Genomic DNA, 22,950 nt, shown 5'->3' with positions numbered 1-22,950 from the left:
AAGCAAATCATTATGCAGCTAAAAAGATGTTTTTGATATTAATTCCCATCTAATTATTTTTAATATTTTTTTCCTCTTATTATAGTTTAATTCTGGATCTTCCCTCAGTTTTAATTTTCTTAAATAATAAAACCTTATTTTCAAAATCAAGTTACAATATTCTTCTTCAAGTTTTCCCCATCAGCAAAAAATTTCATTATTGTGAGGAAGAGCTTGATAATAGACTGGATAAGTATACAAAAGGAAATACATTCATTTTAGTGATAATAGTAAAAGATATTTCATAACTTATTATTCAAGGCACAGTACAAGTATTAATTAGCCCTATCATCCCTCCAGTGATGTTATTGTAATGCTTTTACACAGAAAAAAATAGACAATTAATTAACTCAAAGTCATAAAAAAACTCAATGCTAGAGTCAGCCTTTTAATTACTGAGTATCCCTACTGCATACCCTGTGCTCTTCTTCCACGACAACTTCTATTTTACAAATTACTGTGTAATTGGATGGGTACTGAATTTCCAGTCATTTACTTTTGAATGGGAGTAATAAAAATTTAAACTTATAGTTTTCCTTTATTGATCTTGAATTCATATTTACTCTTTGCTTTATAAATGCAGGAGGTTTCTAAATTCCCTGAAGTTCCCTGCTATATTCCAAAGAAGGAAGTGTCAGAAGAGTGCAGCTGCTAGGAAATTAATTAGGTATAACAATGTTTATTGTTCTTATCAATCTACACCCTTAACTCTAGTTTGTTTACTTCTGTCTCCACCTACGCTCATCAGGACTTAAGGCAAAGGAACACACTGTAGCAATCAGGATACTCCAAATTATTCTGCATAGTATAAGCATAAAATGTTAAATAAATAAATATAACCACTGACCTACACTGCAATTGATCTGAGTGTTTGTTGAGCTAATAATAATGCATGGTTAAAAAAAAAAAAAAAAAAAGAATCCCTGGGGAATTAGCCCTGTATCTATCACTACCTCCAAGACAAAGTTATTTTATGGACTACAGGAAAAATCACGCGTTTATCAATAGCAAGTGATTTTAATTAGCAAGTGAAATTCAAAAAGAAAATACTAATAATGCCTCAAACCTGAAACGTTTTTATTTTAATGAAATAGATACTCAAATGACATAGTTTATTTGCATATCAAGTTTTAACACTAAATGTTTTAAAAAACTCTCTCAAACAACATATCCTGACTAATTTGAATGAAGATTATATTCAAATTCAATACCAATTTTCCTATATACTCTTTTTAATGAGCACATGAATGAATAGTATCTGTCACGTGAAATGAAATGAGTTGCCCCTATTCTCCCCTGAAATCTATATATTCTACAGAATTGTGAAGATTGATATGTTCTTGGCATTTCTAGGTCATCTCCACTTCATAGAATCCTAAGTTTTGCATCCAGCTCTTATTTGGGAATCTCCTTGTCTTGCTGCATACTATACTATAAATTATACTGTGCCTTGAGTAATGTCAGCCTGAATTTTGACCCTGTCTCACAATGGACCTGATCTGGTGATAACTTGTCACACAGGAGAATGGTAAGCTGCCTTGGCCTCCCAAACCTGCCTGTGCTATATCGATGTCTCCACGGTTGGTGCTTGGTGGGGGGAACAGCTCAGAATATTTCGTTTGGCCCCATTCCCATTAGTCAGAGACATGACATACTTCAACAGGCTTGAAGTTAACCTGACATATTACTTAGAGATGTGGGATTTTTTTTTCCCACATGTGTAATGTAAAATTTGAAATAATGCTTCAATGCCTACATTGTGGTTATCTACCATAAGCATTTCTTAGATATGATAGGATTTTCCAACAATACCTACAGAAAGCAGAAACAGCTTCTTCTTTTAAGCCTCTTATTATTGTTTTTCTTTTTATTATTGTTACACTAAAAAAATAATAACTTATTGTCATGGTTTTGTGGGTTTTTTTTCGGTTTTCAGTATTCCACATCATAACATCATGTAGTGCACTGGGAGTTAAAGTGTTAATGCTCCAATTCCAGGCACCTATCCCTATACATTACGGAAGTCATGGGATCTGGCCCTTCCGGGTGGGGCGGTCTCTTACTGCCTGGCAGTGGGTGCTGGAGGTGCTTTCCTGGCCGTTCCAAGCATTCCAGGTTTGCCTCGGTCTAAGGAACTCTCTCTCTCCTATTTTATTTGATTTATTAGTCTCAATTTCAATTAGATTGTATTATATTGTGTTATCATGCATTCCGATAACATAGTAAAATAAATTTTCCTCCATAGATCGTTGCCACTTTTTTTTTTCCTTCCTTGAGCCCAGCTCCCATCTCCCTATCCCTCTTCCCTTTCCCTTCCCATTTTATGGGGCGCCCAGGGGCCTCCTGCCCCCCTGTCACAGGCATAGATTGACCTAGTTAACTCCATGACACTTATCTGAAGTTTACAAGGTATATTTTTGCAGTATCCCTAGGAATAACTTTCTTGTCAAGGGAAAGTTAATGGCAGAATAGTTAGATGAGTTCTAATTTAGGTAGTCTTTAATTGTTCTATTTATTGCTTTCATATATGCTCTAAAAAAAAATAGAAGCTTTTTTTTGTGTGTGTGAAAAAGGTTTTTTTTTTTTTAATTTTCATTGTCATTTTGTCAGCAATATAAGGAAATACTTTCAGCTTGCACTGATATTTGCTTTCTTCCCCATCCTGAATTCTGCCCACTCCCTCCCTCCCTCACTCCCTCCCAAAAAAAAGACATTATCACATTAAAGGTACAAGTCTGATATCTGACTAGTTTGGGAAACTCTCCTGTGGGATCTTGAGGTTCAGAAAGGACTGACTTGCTTTCTAAACTTCTTCTGAAAGAGGAGCCTAAGTGATTCTAAGTTTGGATAGTTCCAGCCTCCGTCCCTGATCTGGTCAGTGGCTTATATCTAAAGGATTGTGTATAGCCACTTATCAGATTCAACATTTGCTTGTCAGAGCCCTCTCAAAGGACTTTCACTGCAACAAGTTTGTACAGTAGGAAATAGACGGCTTTTTGAGGTGACTGATAAATTCTGCTAAAATAAAAATAAAAATGTTGCTGATAAATTCACTAGCTGTGTGAATGCTAATATCTCAAGACTAGCCAGTAAGTAATTAACAACTCACCCGGGTATCATAATAATTCACCTGACAGGCAGTCCTGCTAATGAGGTGTTGCAGTGTAATCCAGCAGGAAACCAAGGAAACCACGCAGCCATTTGCTCACTCCCAGCTTCCAATGGAATGGGGGAGAGGATGGGAGAGAAAAAAAAAAAAAAAGAATAAAAAAAAACAACAGCACCACCAACAAGGAAGCCATCCAAGTGTTGAAAAACTAAGATAGAAAAGAAAGAGAAAAAATAATAGTAATGATTATTTATTTTTTTGAAAAACAAGTGATGCTTAAGATTATTTATTATCAGTCCGGAAGAGATACCATGGTAGTTTCATAGTTTTTCACACAAAAACATATGGTATGAGATGGTCCCTTTAGCCAATTTAGGCCAGCCATCCTGGTTCTATCCCCTCCCAGCTTCCTGAGCACCCCCCAACCCCATCACTGTACAAGAAGCAGAGAAACTAAAATGTCCTTGGCTCTGTGTAGTACCGCTCAGCAACAACTAAGCAATTGGTGTGTTGTCAAAATTGTTCTTCTCCTAAAGACAAAACATAGCATCATAACAGACAATGCGAAGAAAATCAACTATGACTCAGCTGAAACCAGAATAAGGGGAAAGGAAAATGAGTCAGACCCATCAAGCCAAAGGAGTGTCTCCTCTCAGCTAAAGGGTTGGCAGGACTGTTTTAAACTCCTGAGGAGGTGGGACTGAGTCATGTGTGCTGACAGAAATCTTAACAAGGCTTGTTACATTGTTAATAAAGTGTGGGTGGAGGGCCAGTGTGTGGTACAGAGGTATGATTGATATTCTGGCTTTAACATCTTCAACTGAAACAGCCTAGGGTTGTGAGGTCTCTACTCAACCCCTGGCATTGCCCAGTACTACAGAAGGAGGTCATAGACAGGGTATTACACTGTACATCTCAATCTGGTGCTTTGGCCAGATGAGCAAGTTGCTCAACTCCTCTTTCTGCTCACACCCAATGCAAGATAACGACATTGATTAAATCTCATTCTTGGTAAACTGCAATTCTCTGCTGCTTTGCAGTAGTATTTCAGTGCTACAAGCCTGGTGATTTCCTACAGGGAAAAGAATCACAGTGGAAGAAATAAATATTCTTTGAAGAGCTCTCTTCCTTTAGATACCTTAATTCCAAAATCAGTAACAGCAAAACCACTTCAGTGACAACTTTTTTTGGTCACATGAGATTTTTCTCTGCTGAAGAATACTTGTTACGCTTAAGGAGAAAAATTTGGAACAGACCCAAAAATATATTTTAAACAAGCATGTAGTGGACTTGAGTTTCTTTTGCTTTTCATGTTAATTCCAGAAAGATCAGGGCTCTGAGTTCATTTAGCAACAACAGTTGATAGTCTGACAACTGTACTAAGAAAAAGCACCACTGCTGCTGCAACATCCATTCACCACTCACCCAAAATGAGAGATGACTTCTGCAGCTATCTGCAGCTAAAAAATATCATGATTTGCACTGAGTGAGACCTCTTCTAGCCATTCTGAATAATTCAGTAGCTCTATGGCTACTGAAAGTGCAGCTATTGTAACATTTCCTGTGCATCAGTAGAAGATGAGACAGACCACAATCAAGGTCATGACCTGCAAGTGCTACAACAGGTTCAGAAATGGATTGTCTTATAAGAAATCAAGATTTTTTTTCAAAGTGAGATGAGCACATAAAGGATTATCCTGTAGGAAAATCAGTGTTTCTAAACTTCTAGTAACCAAGCAAAGAGAATACTTAGAAAATCTCAGCCTATTGTTTAGAAAGAGAGAAAATGCTTTTAACCAACTTTTTGGCAAGAATTTTAACAGAAACAAAAACTCTCAAATACAGTTCCCTTCTTAGCTTTTGGGGAACAGAGAGAAAGTAAATTAATATAGTTTTGTATTTCAGTGTTGTGCACAGAATTTTGGAGGAGTCTAAAACTTTGGTGAGAATTTCCCCAAATCCTTGGAAAACTGCACAGAAGAACTTTTGCATGCATCAGAAATTGTAGTCTTTTCTGCTTCCTTTCTTTCACTAGCAGACACAACCTAATTTTGGTAATGTGTTAACTTTCCTATTGCTTGTGACTACAGCTTTTATGATTTCATTTTTTACCAGTGACAAGCTAACTGTAGTTTTGGGCTGGTATATTTTTTTTTTTGCATTACCTGTGCCTACAAAGTACATTCAGAAATATCTTATCCAACACCCCTATTAAATAGAAAACCCTGGAGAATGTTGCTTAGATGGTTCTTGAATGCCTGCAAAGATGAAGACTCCACAGCTTCCCTGGAAAACTTGTTCCAGAGTTCAGTCTCCCTCATGGTAAAGTGTTTCTTGATTTTCAGAAGGAACTCCTGTGATTTAGTTCGTGTTCATTGCTTCTTGTTCAGTGTCTGGGCACCACTGGAAACAATCTGGCTTTGTCGACTTGCATTCAGGTATTTATATGCATCACTAAGATACCAGTTGAACCTTCTCTTCTCCAGGCTAAACAGTTCCAGCTCTATCAGCCTTCCCCAACAGGAGAGGTGCTCCCATTCATTCATCATTTTGTGGCACTCAATTTGACCTTTTTCAGTCTGTCCATATCTTGCATTTGTACTGGGGAGCCCATAACTGGACATAGCACTCCAGGTATGGCCACACCAGTACTGAGTAGAATCACATCCTTTTACCTACTGCAGCCAAGAATATTGTTAGTCTTTCTCTACAGCAGTGTATCTGCAGGATTGGAGTCAGCCATACTAGTGCTGAGTAGAGGGAGAGGATCATCCCTTTCCATCTGCTGGCAATACTTTGCCCAACAAGGCCTAGATAATATTAGCCTCTTTTGCAGTAAGAATATATGGCTAGCTCCTATTCAGAACCTGGCTCCAGGAGGTCCAGGTTCTTTCCCTTCTTTCCCACAGAGCCACTTTCCAGCTGGTTGGTCTTTAGCCTGTTCTGTGCCTTGGTTTGTTCTTTCTCAGGTTCAGGCCACAGCATTTCTCTTTGTTGAACTTCATGAGGTTCTCATCAATCCATTTCTCCACATTACTAAGGTCCCTCTGAATGACCGCACTCTCTGGAGTGTCAGCTGCTTCTGTATTTTGTCATCTGCAGACTTTCTGAAGGTACATTCTGCCTAACCATCAGTGTTGTTAATGTACATGTGAAATATTACATTATAGATGCCTGGGGTACACAGCTAGTTTCTGGCCTACAGCTAGGTGTCATGAGATTAGTTGCCATCTTCTGCACACAGTCATTCTTCCTGTATTCAATCCATGTCACTGTTTACTCATCCATCCTTGTCAAGAGTTTAAATCCTGGAATATGATAGATTTCTCAGAGCTTTTTAAAGTCTGCCTACTCTTGTTATAAGGCACAAAAAATCAAAGAAAATAAAACCCACCAGTCCTGAAACTAACCTCTTAACATTAAAACAAAATAAAAAAAAATGACAGTGCATTGAGTCAATAAACACAATTACTGAGGTTATTTTGAAGTGCTTTGTGTATCAGATTACTTTACAGTCTGACGTGAGAGGAAATGAGATTCTACCTAGAGTAAATGACGGCTAAATTTCCAACCAGAAAATGAAAGCAAATACTGCCCTTCAGGCATAGATTCACACACTGGCATTTCACTTCTTGGCTTGGAACAAGCTGGAAATTTGTTAAGATGTCAAATATCTGTGCTATTCTGCAACTCTGCCCTCTTGACTGTAAGTAAAGCATAGGTATGCATTTGGCACAATAAAAGAAGGACAATTAATGTGCATTTTTTGTATTCTGGTTCTGAGTCTACAGAGCATAAGTCCATATGTATATATATAATGCTCAGAAAAATGGAATATAATTAGAGTAAAATGACATTAATATGCACACGTTGGCATGAGCCCTGCACTACAACTAAAAATATTTAGAAGTGGTTCCTGCAGTAGTATATATCACCAGACATTTGTATACCGTGTTAGATTTACACAGTGCTGTGGTGAGAGGCAACAAATAAAAGGTGTAACAAAGATTCTGGTAATATATTAAAAGAACAGACAGATATCAGCTGACACAACTTTGAGCAGAATTTAGACCACAGATATCCAGAAGTCCATTCCAAGCTAATTGATAGTCTGATTATGCCTGACTCCATCTCCGTTCATAGTTTATTGCACACTCAGGTTTATGGTATCGTGTTGTTCAAGCTCCATTAAGGAAAAGACTGTTGAACAGCTTATTCTCCAATTTGCTGGCCAGCATTTACAATGACAGATTGTTTCAAACAGTCTTAGTCTTGCCATAGACAGAAACTACTCCTATAAATGTGGCTGAAGAATAAATACAGTCACACTCACAAATCATAAGGTTGTGTTTTAAGAAACAGTGAAAAAAAGGATCATTTCTTCAGGAGCCATAGCTATCAGCATTGCCACCATGAGCCTATCAAGTAGTTTCCACTAAATAACCTGCGGTCTCAGTGTTTATTCATCAGTTGTTTTTAGTCCAAACAATTATTGTTATTCTTCTGGAGAAACAAACAATTAAATACAAAACAGCCCACCTCTCTGTTGTCTGGTTTATGTATAGGAAATCTGCACACAGGAACCTCAGAAAAGTAAAGTTGTCTTTTGTCCAGCAGTTGAAATAGTGAGTACAATGATGAAAGAGATACTAATATTATCTAAGGAAATACAAACATGTTAAATGGGTCATTAAAATACACAGGAGGGGAAAAATAGAAATCTGTAAATATTAAAGCAGTAATTTATTACAGCCAGTTATCAAATGTGTATCCTCTTTGAGCAGAGTTCTATCAATAATGCAAAGGAGATCCTGTATCTCCTGCAATATTACATAACTCATCTAGGATTTACTTTCCCACACAGGTCTTTTCCATGGGTGTTATTATTCTCTTGACTGTAGGTGATGGAAACTACAAGAAAAAAACCTATTGTCAACTAAATTTAACATTATGTAACAAATTAACTTAGACAAAGTCAACTCAACATAGATTACCAAAAAAGTTAGATGAGATTAGATCTTGTTGGAAAGGCATTTTGAGTAATTCTACATGTCTACAATTCTACAAGCATAGTTTGCACTTGAGATATTAAGTTGGACAACACTGCGGAGGCCTGAAATTTTGCAAATGAGAAATGTTGTGCTATTAGAAACTGCAGCTTTTATCTGAAAAACTTCCGTTGTCCTCTATACTCTTTTGACAATTGCTTTTGTATATTTAACAGCTACTGACAGATTTGTCTTACTATTTTGTTAGGGAATAGCAATTCTATAATGTAAGATACAACCTTCTAAAGTATTACATTAACCCCAAAGAAGAGAATGACAACATAAGTTTCCATAAGAGTTTTAGTTTTCTTTTGCTAGTGCAAAAGACAGAGATAATGTATATTTTTAAATGTTTATTTATTTATTTATTTTCCAGATTTTAAAAGCTGTGGGAAAATCAGAAGCTTTTCACAGCGATTCATATAACAGTTTCTATGATTCATTTTTATACCTTATATATATTGGTTCCATTCATTTGATGTACACAGATGAAAATGTAGCATTCCAAAAGTCTCACTGCTGAATTACATATTGAGGAAGGCCCAAATTATGGCCTTCCTTTTTATTAATAGACATATATTTAACTGAAAGCAAACCAAGTAAGTGGTTAGATGTATCTGTAATGCAGATGAATTTAACTCTAGGTCACTTCTGTTTTTTAGCACTTAACAATGACAGGACTCCACACAGTTACAAGTATAATCATTCCAGGAATTTGTTTAATTACCTATCCTTTGCTTTAAGAAGAAATTGTCATTATTTGCAGACAATGACTTTTTTTCCAAGGTTATTTTTGGGAGATGGAATTAAAGAAGTCTCTGGACACACAAACCACCTTGGTATTTCACACTGATGTGAATTAATGAACCTTCAACAATAGGAAATTTAATATGTCCAGAGTTGAATGTAAATGCTAAATGGTTGCCTAGTAGAATATTAACACATTTCTTCTCTCCATCCACCTTACCTTTCTCCTTCTTTTTTACAAGATGATATGGTAATTACCTGTCACTTGAAGAGTTTGGGAAAAATTTGCTTATGGTTAATGGAACTTTAAGCACCTTAACATGCTCAAATTAGTGATAATGCAGTTGTGTTTAGTAATGAAAGTACCCATATGTCCATATAGTAAAAGCAATGCGTCCGTAACAAGATAGATGTTATTTTATCCCCAAGAAATCTGAACACGTAACAGCATATAACACTGAACTAATTTTTAATTAGGCACTTATGGGGATTTCCTTGTCATATCCTGACTTTAAATTATTTATTATTAATGGATAGAATGTGCATCTTTCCTCATGAAAATGGTCCTATTTCAGAATCTGTTCTCAGAGGTAAAAAAAAAAAATGCATTTGATGCATGAAATATACCAGTTACAGGACGAATTTGAATATTGGTGAGGAATTCTAGCTGTATCATGTCAAGTAATGAGCAAATGTTTTAAAAAGTATACTTTTTTTTTTTCCCCTGTAATAAAGAATGAAACAAACACAAGAGGTCAAATAAATAAGCATTTTTGCCCAGAATTTATTTTTCTAAACCAACAACTTTAAATCTTATTATGGGAAAACGTGAAACAATGCTTATTTTCTGTCCTACCATCAGACATCCCACTGATGAAGAAATTAACTGTTTTCACTCTGATCCAGCATACAATTTTGCATTTTAAATAATAAAAAGTTAGACATATTATATTTTTAGTTTAAATAAATAAATGAATAAATACTTTTCTGCTATCGTATTAGAAACCTAATGATAGGTAAGAAAAGAAAAAAAGTAAAATAAGAAGATATTTCTTTAGGTATCAGAAGGCTAATAGCCATAATTCACCAGCTGACAGCTCCCCACATTTAAACTGATTTTCGTATGTGATCACAATAATCAATACTGCAGCTGCAAGGAAGGAAGGGGAAAATAAATTTTTATTTATTCTTGCTTTTTAGTAGACCAGAGCTTCCTGATGTTCTGTAACGTCCATCTCTGTTGAAAGTGGAATCCTAAGAAGTGATGTTGCATATACATGCAATAAATTTATTATACCATGGAAGTTCAACCTTTTGGCTAGCTTAGGTCGCACTGAGTGAAGAGGAATTGTCTTGGAGCACATATATGTGAGCTGCTCTGCAAGTAATGTCTCCTATTTATTTCCATGGAAACTACAACATGTACAATGAGCATAATAACACTGCTTGATAGAGCAAATTCTCAGCTTCAAAACATTCTTTTTCAGCGTAGTCACTACCATTAGCTCTGTGTTTTTGCCATCAAAGAACAAGAGCCTGCATGCCACCCTCATAAAAACCTGCACCAGCAGAGGTGACCCATTGCGACTGCTGAAATGCATCACTCATCACCTCACTGTGTTGACATCTGCTGGTTGGTGCCCATAAATCTTCACCATGCATCGATAAACGTCAGTGGGTGCCATTTTTTCTGCATGGAGAAATTCAATTGCACTCCTTTGCTCCATCTGCTCTTCCATGCCAGATGCCATTCCATCTGAGTGCCCCCCTGCTGCCATCTGTCACATGGCAATAAAATGAAGCAGAATTTTAGTGGGAAGCATGAACCCCTTTGTGCCATACCACCAACATGATGTCACGGGCTGATATAACAAAATAGAAGGCACTACTTCTGGAGCAGGCCTCATAAAATCTATAGTATCTTTAATATATGTAAGTAACAAAATATTTTAATTTTTAATGTTTTTTACTGAAAAACAGGATGAGGAGCACCAAGTCCATAAAACCAGTGGGAAACTTGAGCATGATTTTGAGAAACTAACACATCAGACTGGTTGGATAGAAGTAGTTACCAGTCTTACTGAAGTTTCAAGGTGTTCATCATGTATTTTAGATGACATTTTATTTTTCATGTGGTTCCTCCATGAAAACAGTTGTCCACAACTGTACGTACTGTCAAAAAGAGGTGACATTAGTCTTTGTTTGAAAAATAGTAGGTGTACAGGAAGAGCACATGCTCTCATTCAAATTTTAAACTGTGCAGCACTGGGATGAGTGAGACTTCAGTTCCCTCTTCCTATACACATATGTGCTTTCCCAAATGCAAATGCAACCTATCCAAAAAGCTGAATAAAGACTGGTTTTTAATAAACAGTCAAAATAAGTATTAGTTATTAATTGCAGAGTGTATCTATTTAACTCCTCCTTGCTCAAAATTATTCTTGTGCACCCAGTGCTGGCTGCTGTTCTGGGCAGCCACCTGTTGAGAAGTAGAATAAACACTGTAAATTTGCTTTTGGAGTTTTTAACTAACATCTTCAGAGCTCAAATGAAATCCTTAAAAGGCTTGTTAACCCTTCAAATCTCTATCTTAGGCTGAATCTCATTGTACTGGTGAGTTTAAATCAGAATGCACCAGTGGAATTCTCTCTTCAAGACACTTACAAAGAAGAAACTTCACAGTGTGAAACCACAATAACACGGAAATAATTTTAGTTTTAATAGTGTCATTTCAAGACCTTCAGAACTGTGTGAATCCAGCTGTAGGAGACTTTATCCATCACAGTATTCAGTAAGTTTGCCTTCACAGATCATCACAAGTCTGAACCTTTTCAACAATTTACATAGCTGACCTTGTTTTGATCTACTGTTTTACTCTTTGTCATTATTCATTAAATATTAAAACCTTTCATTTCATTCGTTTTTAACCTCATCTTATTTATTGAAGAAAATGGCTGCAGAATTCCTTTTAAGATCAGATCTACAGAGACACAATTTATTAAAGCTCTTACCAAAATTTTGATTTTACTTTTTAAGAAAGATTACATCAACATTTTTTATTGATTCTGATGCATTCACCGAAGTTTGTAAAATAGAAAGAAGCACTGTTTATCTTCTACACTTTTTTTTTTTCCCTACAAGAGCATACAGTGTGGTCAAAAACTAATGTCTGCGTGGTGGAAAGAAGAAAAGAGAAAAGAAGGAGATACCCAATCTCTAAAGAGATTACTAAACCAGTAAGAAAATGCCTTGCTGTAACATTACCAATAACTTTAGGGAGTCAGATTCTATAATTGATGTGTAGCAAGAATTTCTTAAGAATTTTTATAGACAGTTCTGCTTAAGCTTTTATATTGCATTAGGGTTTCAGGATAATCAATAGTAATTAATATTGATTGCACTAGTGTTCTTAGTGTGATAGCTTCATAAATACGTCACAGTAAAAATATCACAATTGGTTACAGTATAACATTGGGAATGAGAAATTCCAATGGAATTTAGAAACATGTCCACATGCAGCCTTTTCACATTACATCAGTTCAAATTTATCTGTATACTAGATAGTTTCCTTTTCTACTCTCTCAGGTATATACTAAACAAGTTTTGTCAATAAGCAAATTCACTGCTTTCTTTCAAATAGTCCACTGGCAATTTACTATTTATAAATTCTATTTCCTTAAATAGAAGAATACTGATAATACTTCTTATGTTTTTTTTTTTTCTAAATAGACTGTCAGTTGCTAGCATATTTCTACACTGTCTGTCAGTGTGATATTTCTATGTGATTCAGTCAATTCCCGAAGTCTTTTCTACTGCAATGATGTAGGAAAATCATCTTCTGTGAGCTTGATGAATGACAGGCATGAGTCAGATGGCTTGTATGATAATCAAACCCACTTTTTCTTCTGAGTTGGATGTAGACATCAAATGCCTTAAAGTCAGTTCCTCTTCCCTGCAGGTTGCAAAGCTGAGTGAGAGCAGAGCACTTGAGTTAACTCTGAGATAGTCAGTTGCAACCTCAGAGGCTGCCTCTGGCAGTAAAAGTTTGACTCTGCAGTGCAATCCCTTGGGTGCTGCAGGATACATCACCTTCTGGAGTCATGAATTTATGACCTAGTTCTTGTTTTCTTCCTAGTCTTTCCTTCTATTTTCTTTCCCATATCTTTAAGTTTCTATTAAACGAAAAAAAAATTTCCTTGCTCTTTAAAAAAAAACAAAAACAATGTACCACCATATTTCTAACAAGCTTCTCACTTGAAACCTCTTCTAAAATTGGTTGTGCAGAGACATATTGCTAGGTTTTCTGTGAGAAGACAAGATGGCACTTCCATTAAAATAAATAAGAGGATAACAATGTAAAGCACTTAATGGGAGAAATAAAGCCTGAAAACAAGGTATCTGATGTTTAGATCAAAGTAGCAATGCTAATTCAGCATTGGTCAATCTAAAATTAACAAGTTTCTAGTATATCTGCATCTGCAGAAATGTCATTTCTTTCCACTGGTTAACAATATCAAATTAAAATTCTAGATGGATGGGAAATGGACTTCAGGAGAGTTTTCGGAACCTTCAAAAGATTCGTAGTATCAGTAATCAGAGTTTTCTGTTGCTTTCAGCTGTTGTGGACTTACATCTTCAGCCTAAACTCCAAAATCATGATGACTTGCAGATCCCTAGCATTATGTGGTGCAAAGAAGAGATGATATATAATATTATATCATTTTGAAAGGTAGGGTTGGATGTAAGATGTCTTCCCTCAGGATGCAGATCACAACGCAGGTGAGCTACCACCAACCTATAGCATGATGTAGATCACCTTGTGATCAACAAGACAGTTTGCTTCAAAGGAGTTAGACTGAACTTTATCTGTTAACTTCATGGAGCTGGAATTACATTTCTACTGTTCATTCTCTTTTAATGTTATTAAACATCATGTGAACAAATATTAATAAATTGAACATCTGTGATATGAGAATATTTTTATCCCAAAACTCTTTCACACCAGTGAGATGTGATATTTTGAAAACAGACTTGAAAAACAGAATCTATCCCAAAGTTGATCCTCTTTTTTCCTTTGTTATTGCAGTAGTATATTATGATTGACACTTTTTTTCCTAATAAGAAAATGCTAGCTTTTTATTTTTAATTAAACTGAGATTATGTCTAACTAAGCATTTTGCCAGGCCAAAGAAGGGCTGTGGGATCACCAGCCCTTGTCCTCATGGGGTACTTCGACTTCCCTGATATATGCTGGGAATACAACACACACAGAAGAAGCAGTCTGGCAGGTTTCTAGAGTGTATGGAAGATAACTTCCTTCTGCAACTGCTAAGAGAGCCTACCAGCGGAGGTGCTCCACTAGACCTGCTGCTCACAAACAGAGAAGATCTGGTGGGAGATGTGGAGGTATGGAGGTGTCTTGGACAGAGTGACCATGAAACGGTAGAGTTCTCGATTCTTGGTGGAGCCAGAAGAGGGGACAGCAGAACTGCTGGCTTGGACTTCCAGAGAGTGGACTTTGAATTGTTCAGAAGACTAGTAGAGAGGGTGGGTCCCTTAGGATTCAGTCTGAGAGGGTAAAGGGTTGCAGAAAGACTGGGAGTTCTGTGTGTGGAATACAGCCAGGACCCTATAATGTAAAGAGTCAATACAGGAACAAAACAGATGAACAGCTTGTCATGTGTGGTGTATAGACTAGAAATACAACAAATACTGTACTCTAGGATCTGATATGTTCAGCATGGGATCTGTTACCTGTTATAACTCACATAATTCTACATCTTCATTCTTATAGAGCCCAAATGAGATGGAAGCATCATCTGTCCTCATATGAATTGTGATAGTGATAGTTATTTGTTCATTTCAGCCAAACAACTATAAGAATACAGTGATGTGCTCAGTAAGGTGACACAGGAGCCCTCAGCCATCTCTCCTGCTTCACTGGACTGGGCCTGACTCCTTACCTCACCCTGACTGATAACCATGGGGCTGTCAGTGGGACAGGTCACCAGTCATGCCTGGAGGCTGTGGAGCTGCAGTTCTCCCTGTTCTGTGGGCTCCCACTGCTCCTGGACTGTCCTCCCTCTTTTAACAGCCTCACCCTTGCTAGTTTTTGATAGTATCCTGCAGCTAACCAACTTTTTCACTAACTTCAGGTGCAAAAATATATGAAAGAGTTACTCCTACATTCACATAAATTATTGTCTCTACCATAATGTAATTGTTTTTTAAATCATGTTTCTAATCAATAATGCATTTGAGAAGGTTTTTTTTTTTTTTTTCCTTTTAATGATATAAAACCTATTGTAAAGTTTTGGCAGAACTCTTATTCTGGAGACTTATCAAAAAGGGCTTTTTCACTATTTTTATGTTCTGAATCTGACTGAAACACCTGAAAGGAAGCTGAAGTCCTCATTTATCAAATAACCCCCTAAGTGTACAAGCATATATGTAAATATCAAACTAATGTTAAAACTACAAACCCTACAACTACTTGCGCAATCACTCCAAGTTTGGTATCCTGTCACCTGCAGTGACTATTCCAGCTTATTGCCCTGTAGAGATTGGGAGGAAGTTTTGGAGGCCGTGGGAGCCCAGGGATGCTGGGAATACTTTAAGAAAGTTATTTTAAAGGTACAGGAGCTGACCATCCCCAAGTCACGGAAGACAAGCTGACAGGCAAGGAGGCTGGACTGGCTGAACAGAGATCTTTGGCTGGAACTCAAGAACAAATGGAAAATTTATAGTTTCTGGAAGAGTGGGCGAGCTGCTTATGGTGACTACAGATATGTAGTGAAGCTGTGCAGGAAGAAAATTAGAAAAACCAAAGCATAGCTAGAACTGAACTTGGCTATTAAGGTAAAGGGAAACAAGAAATATTTCAATAAATACATCAACAGCAAAACAAGGGCTAGGGAGAATTTCCATGCATTGTTGGATGCCGAGGGCAACTTGGTGACCAAGGATAAGTCGGAGGTGCTTAATGCCTTCTTTGCCTCTGTCTTTAATAGTAAGACTTGTCACTCCCTGGGCACACAGCCCCCTGCTCTTGTAGACAGGGATGGGGAACAGAATAGGCCTTGCATGATCCATGATGAGCTGGTTTTGGACCTGCTTCGAAAGCTGGATGCTCAAAAGTCCATAGGGCCGGATGGATTGCACCCTAGGATTCTGGGAGTTGGCAGATGTGGGTGCCAAGCCACTCCATCATTCTTTGGTAGTTCTGACTAATTGGGGATGTCCCGGAGGACTGGAGACTGGCAAATGTGATGTCCATCTTCTAAAAGGGCCAGAAAGTTATCCTGGTAGTTACAGACCTATCAGGCTCTCACTTTGATGCCTGGAAAGGTTATGGAACGGATAATCTCGGGTATCATCATGGACCAATTAAAGGTCAACCAGGGGATCAGGCCCAGTCAGCACGGGTTTATGAATGGTAGATCCTGTCTAACAAACCTGATTTCATTCTATGACAAGGTGACCCGCTTAATGGATGAAGGTAAGGCTGTCAATTTGGTCTACTTGGAATTAGTAAGGCCTTTGACACTATCCACAACATTCTCATGGAGAATCTGGCTGCTCCTGGTTTAGATGGATGTACACTTCTTTGGGTGAAACACTGGCTGGATGGCCGGGCCCAACGAGTTGTGATCAACGAAGTTAAATCCAGTTGGCAGCCAGGCACGAGTACTGTCCCCCAGGGCTCGATACTGGGGCCACTTCTATTTAATATATTTATTAATGATCTTGATGAGGGGATTGAGTGCACCTTCAGTAAGTTTGCAGATGACACCAAGGTGGGAGAGAGTGTTGATTTGCCTGAGGGGAGAAGGGCACTACAGAGGGACCTGGATAGACTGCATCAATGGGCCAAGATTAACTTATGAGTTTCAGTAGGGCCAAGTGTCAGGTCCTGCATTTTGGTCACAACAACCTCAGGCAACCCTACAGGCTTGGGGAGGAGTGGCTGGAAAGCTGCCTGATGGAAAGAGACCTTGGTGTACTGATAGACAGTCAGCTGAATGTGAGCCAGCAGTGTGCCCAGGTGGCCAAGAAGGCCAATGGCATCCTGGCTTGTATCAGGAATGGTGTGGAGAACAGGATAGGGAAGTCATCCTGCCCCTGTACTTGGCATTGGTGAGGCCTCACCTCAAGTACTGTGTTCAGTTTTTGGCACCTCAGTACAGAAAGGACGTGAAGGTACTGGAGCAAGTTCCAGAGAAGGGCAACGAGGCTAGTGAAGGGCTTGGAAAATCAACCCTATGAGGAGAGGCTGAGGGAGCTGGGGATGTTCAGTGTGGGGAAGAGGCGGCTGAGGGGAGACCTTATTACTCTCTTCCAGTACCTGAAAGGTGCTTACAGCAGAATGGGGTTGGTCTCTTCTCAAGGTGACAGGACGAGGGGAAATGGCCTCAAGTTGCAACAGGGTAAGTTTAGGTTGGACATCAGGAAAAATTTATTTACAGAAAGGGTTGTTAAGGACTGGAATAGGCTTCCCAGGGAGATGGTTGAGTCACCATCCCTGAATGTGTTTAAAAACCGTTTGGATGTGGTGCTCAGGGACATGATTTAGCAGAGGATTGTTAGGGTAATATGGTTAGGTTGTGGTTGGATTTGATGATCTTTAAGGTCTTTTCCAACCTGAGTGGTTCTATGATTCTGTGATTCTATGGTTTCCCAGTCCTGTTTTTCCCTGCACTTCTATAAAACAGATTCAGATTTCTAGTTATCTTTTAACACTTTCTTACCTACTTCTTTCTCAGTAAGACAAGATAAAATATAGACCAAAGGGTGTGATAATTCCCTTGCATTAGCACTGTTCTCTCTGCTTAAGTAAGTGTCAAAATACATTAGATATACTAATAATTCACATCACCAAGTCCTGAAAAAGCAGAATAAGAAAATGCTTAAAAGCATATTAACAGTGGAAACCATAAATCTAATAATCTCTCATCACAACCTGACCCTGTATCTTGAAACATTATAAGAACATGAAATCACTCGCTCCTCCTCTGCCTCATAAGTGAACAAAAAAAGGGTGTTGTGTTAATTTGGCAGCAATCCAGGTTACCTAAGAGGTATGACTTTCCAAGACTGCTACCGTAGGAAAGCTGATTACAAACAAACTTGTCTCCTCTTTCACTGGAAATGACAAATAGGAGAGGAGCCTCTACGAATTCTCTGCTGTACAGTGAATAGGACGGTCCTTTCTATTGTTTGGACTGAGAGAAAAATACAATCTGCCCATGTAGAACCTTCATTATTAATTAATTAATTAATTATAATTAATTAATTTAAATAATGTTTTGTTTCCTTGGAACTGCTAACAACAGCCACATTCTGAGTGTATCAAAGTCCCAATTTTTCTAATCTAGGAATCTGTAAACACCACTGCAGGCTGGGTGGGTGGTGGTGCAGAGATTAAAGGCTTAACATAAAGAAGGGAAGGCAGTCTGGACTAGTTTCAAGAAGATATTGCAAAATCCTCCACTGACATGTGTCCATAGACAAAATGCCTGAATTAGAGTAGAGGACAGAAAGCAAAGGAATATTAGCAAGTAGCAGGGCTTATTTCACAGCAGACTGAAATAGTGTGAGAAATTATGGAAATGAAGACAAGTAGTGAAAAAAGTACAAAAAAAGTCGAGAAAGGAAGCCAAGCAGGGAGGTGGTTCGGAGTGTTGCTGGTAGATAAAGGAGTGACAGGCAGATGGGAAAGCTGATGTAAAAATCAATTCATAGGTCACTCTAAAAGTAATGCTTCCTATTTACTTTCACGGAAAGTAAAACAAAGGGCACAATAACATTATTTGATAGAGAATATGCTCAGCTACAAAACACTATTTTTCAACATAGTCACCACATCTAGCAGTGCATTTTCAGCAGCAATTAACAAGAATCTGCATGCCATGCTCTTAAAAATGTACATAGCTATCTGGAACATGGCTTGTCTTTCATCCTCTGTCACTGCTGCTGAAATGCACCATCCACAGCTCACTGTGCTCCACTGTTTTGTCTCCATAAACGTTCAGCAAGCATCAATGAATGTCGGTGGATGCAATATTTTCAGTTCCACACCTTTGCTTCATATGCACTTCCGTGTCAGATGTTATTTGGTCAGACTGCCCCTCTCCTGCCATCTGTCTGATGGCAACAAAATGTAGTGGAATATTGCCTGATGTCTCAGTTTACTGCAGATGAGAAAACAGTTCTCAGTCACAATGCTTATGTGAATTTTCATGTAATTTTTAGCCCTAATCTCCTGCAATGACATAACATTATAGCATCAAATATGCCCATTTAAATAGAAAATTTAGACAACAAATTAATGTTGTGTGCCTTATGGTTCATGCTAAAACGGTTCTGTTGTCTCTGTGTATGTATCCTGTATATTTTCAACTATGTATTTGTTTAGAAGCTATTTTAATGATTGAAATTCTATTCAAAATAACTAAAATTTGATAAGAATGAAAATTGAAACAGATATTGAAAGGGAGAAAGCAGTTATTTCCCACTAGTAGTACATATGTAGTAAAAAGAACAAAAGGAGTAAAAAAAAAAAAAACAACCAATGGAAACAATAGCTTCACTAAGTGGCTGTTTTTGTATTTTAGGGGAGAAACTGGAAACATTTTGGAAAAGAATTGCAACAAGAAAGCTGATTGTGCATTTAGTTTTTGTAGTTTCTGAAGTAGCACTGTTCTACTTCGTACTGGTTTTGAGTATTACATTAAAATATGTTGTATTAAATTTATAGATTCTTCACTAGAATCTTATTTTACTGGTAAGTAAAAAATGTGAAACTAACTAAAGCACTTTGTGAAATTAAAGATATATTTAGCATATACATGATGGACGTGTCTCCTAGAATCCATTCAGTCTTTTGTGAAATAGGACCTTAGTTCTCTGTGCAGGTCTATATTTTTACTCACTGGTAGTGTCCCAGCCACTGAAGTAGACGTCTGTAAAGATCAAATTAAGACATTCTATATTATTCAAGGAGTGCAAAAACTTAATTTTAGGTATCCATTTTACATTCTATATATGTATGTATGCATATGGTCCTGCATTTTTGTCACAGCAACCTCAGGCAACTCTACAGGCTTGGGGAGGAGTGGCTGAAAAGCTACTGGTTGTTGAGTTCAGGAATAGGCTTCCCACAGAGGTGATTGAGTCAGCATCTCTGAATATGTTTAAAAACTGGATGCGGTGCTCAGGGACATCACTTAGCAATGAGTAGTACGCTTAGGTTGAGGTTGGACTTGATGATCTTGAGGGTCTTTTCCAACCTGAGCAATTTAGTGGTTCTATGATACTATGATACTATATCCGTGTCCATTTTACATCCAGATATTTCAGATACTTTGTCAGCTAGTATTTTCTATAGCTAGTATTTTTTGGCAATATTATATAATGCTAATGCTTGAGTACTGTGAAGAAAAGACATGAAGGGCAACTTTGTTAGATTAAGAGTGATCTCACTTAAATCAAACCTTGGTTTTTCTTGAAATGTTGAGGTACTTTAAGAGCAGAAGCTGAAATCTTCATTTCCATCTCCATGCAACAATACTTTATTGAGCCTTTATATGGTGTTATGATATTATTATTATATTATATTATTTTCTTTACATTTTCTTTACATTTACTTTCTTGAATCATGATTTTTTGTTAATCCAGTTCTAGTTCTTGTTCTATTAGTGTAAAATAGCAGTGAGCTAGGAACCTCCTCGGGAATATCTCTCCAATGTTTTGGAAAAAAAAAACATTAAAAAAAAAACTAAAGTTAGGGATATCACAAGTACTACGTACATCTCAGAATCTGGACTTCATCTGAACTTCAGAATCTCTTTAATGTCATGCCAGTGTCACTGAGACAAATGAGTATTGTACTCTAACTAAGAATATATGAAAAGGATGGAGATCTTTTATAGAAATTTGGAAGCAAATAGAGAGCTAAAACCAGTGTTCACAGTTCTGATGAAAAAAAAGGCTTTAATTTTAGCCTTATAATTTATGAGGTTTCATGGCATCCTTCATATTCGCAAATTAATATACTCTATGCTATTTGCCAGTATTAAAATAATGCAGTGCAAAAGCACACCATGTTAGAATTTTATTTTGTTAGTTTATTGAACAAATGACTTTTTTACTACTTGCATAAATAGAGGCTGTATTTCTTATTCTATCATTTATTTTGTATGGTAGTACGATGTCAAAGACTCACAAGGAGAGATTAACCAGGAGGGGAAAAAAAAAAAAAAAAAAAGCAAATCCCAACTTCTCTGTTTAGTTTCTTGTTGATTACTTTTCTTTCTTTGTGAAGCTTTTTTATTTCCTATTGACTATGTAAGTCTCTCATCAAAAGAGAATATTTGACTCAAGCAGTCTGCTTCAAACAGAATTTAAGAAAAAAAGAGTATCAAAAGCTCTGATTGATCTGTTTCATATTCCTCTATTTTTATGTTCTTCTGTAGTCTATATGGCTTTATGCTTTGGCTAGTCAAAGTGAAATATATGGAGGTGTAACTCATATAAAAGTAAATATTTTCTGCTGCGTATTAATTTCTCTGTCTTGGAGGTGGTTTTTTTTAAGTTTGTACGATGTTGCCCAACAGATTATTCTATCAATCACTCATTATTACCAACTCTAGAACTTGTTCCAGAAAAAAAATATAAGCAGATTCTAATTCTGTATCAAACTGAAGAGCATCAGCTTCATTAAAGTGTCATAAAGTCATTGCAGTGTCTTCCGTAAAAAACACTTGAGTGTGATAGTGAAGGAGTCCGATTTGCTTCCAAGCAGGTGGGAGGTATAATTAATTTCATTTTCTGTACATTCTAAAATCACAATACCAGCTACATCTCTTTTCCTTACAAAATATGCCTGATTTTCCAATTAAAAATATAGAAGTTGTATAATAATTTTAATTGTATTTTTGGATGTATGTCATCTATCATCTACAGATAGTTCTGATGACTGAGGAAGACAAAAATTGCCATGATAGATTATGTTAACACTTCATCTAATGCAGCATCCTTTTTGATGGTGACTAAATCAGAAAAGAAAGGTGAATGTACGTCACATGGCAGGACAGAGAAGATTCTATCCTTTGTATCAGTTATCTTTTTATTCATTTATTTTTAATAAAGGTGTTTTAGGATGTCTTTATCATACATGCATACATCGAGTCTGTTAAGCAATATATTAAGAGTTTACGCAGGAGATGTGGGTACTCCATTACCTTTAAATTCTGTGTTCTTGGGCACTAACTGCTACATTTTCAGTGTTTTCCTTTTTTTTTTTTTTTTTTTTTTTTTTTACTACAAGTTTGCAATTATGTCTCAGCTCTACAGTTAAAAAGCCTTTTTTTCTGTGTTATACTGTTCAGCATTCTTAAAGTATTACACTTTGATGACACTAGTCATTTTTCTTCAACTCCTAACAACTATCTCAGTTAATAAAGTACTTAAGATGAGACTTCAGATGAGAGAAGATGAAAACCTAAAACTCAAAATGAAAATAATTTACTTTTAAATATTGCATTTTTTACAAGATTTGCTAATGAGCAAACAATTTTATACAGACTTCAGGCTCTGACATTACTCCATCTGCTTATATACTTTCTTCCTTTGGTTCAAGCATAGTCAGCCTAGAAATTTGCGTTGGTTAGTAGTCAAAACCAACAAATATATACAAATTTTATTTGTATAACAATTAATATATCTGTAATTTATTAACTAAATAAGGTAATCATGTCAAAGTGCACAAGGATATAGTCACAGATTTATACAGCTCAAAGTTAGTGAGGCTGCTCCAGCTCCATTCTCAAGATCTCACCAGTGTTGAGGCTGAGGTACTTTTCCCATGAGACACAGGCAGAACATACCTGTGCAACAGCCATATGCATATATGCATGTATGTATATAAATCTATTCACAAACATATATATGCACACTATTCTACAATGTGTCACCAGCTCTAGGCAATGATTCTCTGTTCTGGGGAGG

At 36.9% G+C, this 22,950-nt stretch overlaps 1 long non-coding RNA gene across 1 annotated transcript; it reads left to right on the top strand.

The window, feature by feature from the left end:
• Positions 1 to 1,965: 1,965 nt before the first annotated feature.
• On the top strand, positions 1,966 to 22,259 carry LOC146542363 (uncharacterized). Its single transcript, XR_014880525.1, has 3 exons — positions 1,966 to 2,154; positions 13,560 to 13,722; positions 14,127 to 22,259. It is a non-coding gene; the product is annotated as an uncharacterized LOC146542363 (long non-coding RNA).
• The last annotated feature ends 691 nt before the right edge of the window (positions 22,260 to 22,950 follow it).

The sequence above is a fragment of the Meleagris gallopavo genome, chromosome Z (genome assembly GCF_905368555.1).
Source record: "Meleagris gallopavo chromosome Z, MGAL_WU_HG_1.1, whole genome shotgun sequence".
Classification (NCBI taxonomy): domain Eukaryota; kingdom Metazoa; phylum Chordata; class Aves; order Galliformes; family Phasianidae; genus Meleagris; species Meleagris gallopavo.
This window is presented reverse-complemented; position numbering and strand designations above follow the sequence as displayed.